Source organism: Penaeus monodon, chromosome 24, assembly GCF_015228065.2.
Source record: "Penaeus monodon isolate SGIC_2016 chromosome 24, NSTDA_Pmon_1, whole genome shotgun sequence".
NCBI classification, from domain to species: Eukaryota; Metazoa; Arthropoda; class Malacostraca; order Decapoda; family Penaeidae; genus Penaeus; species Penaeus monodon.
In genome coordinates, this window is record NC_051409.1 from 14,428,079 (window position 1) to 14,428,425 (window position 347).

Genomic DNA, 347 nt, shown 5'->3' on the forward strand with positions numbered 1-347 from the left:
GACATAATACAAACTTAAATAAATATAAATCCTCTAATTATGAAAAAAGTTTCATTATCAAAAAGGATAAAATCAAATGAAAATAATAGTGATAATTATTTATATAATTGAATGTTGGTTTTCTAGAAACCTGTCATCTTCATTTCTTCCCCTTTTGGGTTCCATCAATTTTAAAACAATATTAATATTAAGCAATAATTCGAAATAAATATAATTTTTAGTTTAATCTATACACATGAGGATTAATTTTATTTATGACAGTTATAAAAGTAATGTATTTGGGGTTTCTTTAGAAAATTCTAATACATGGTATAAGGATAGAAATCAATATACTAAAATAAACAGAC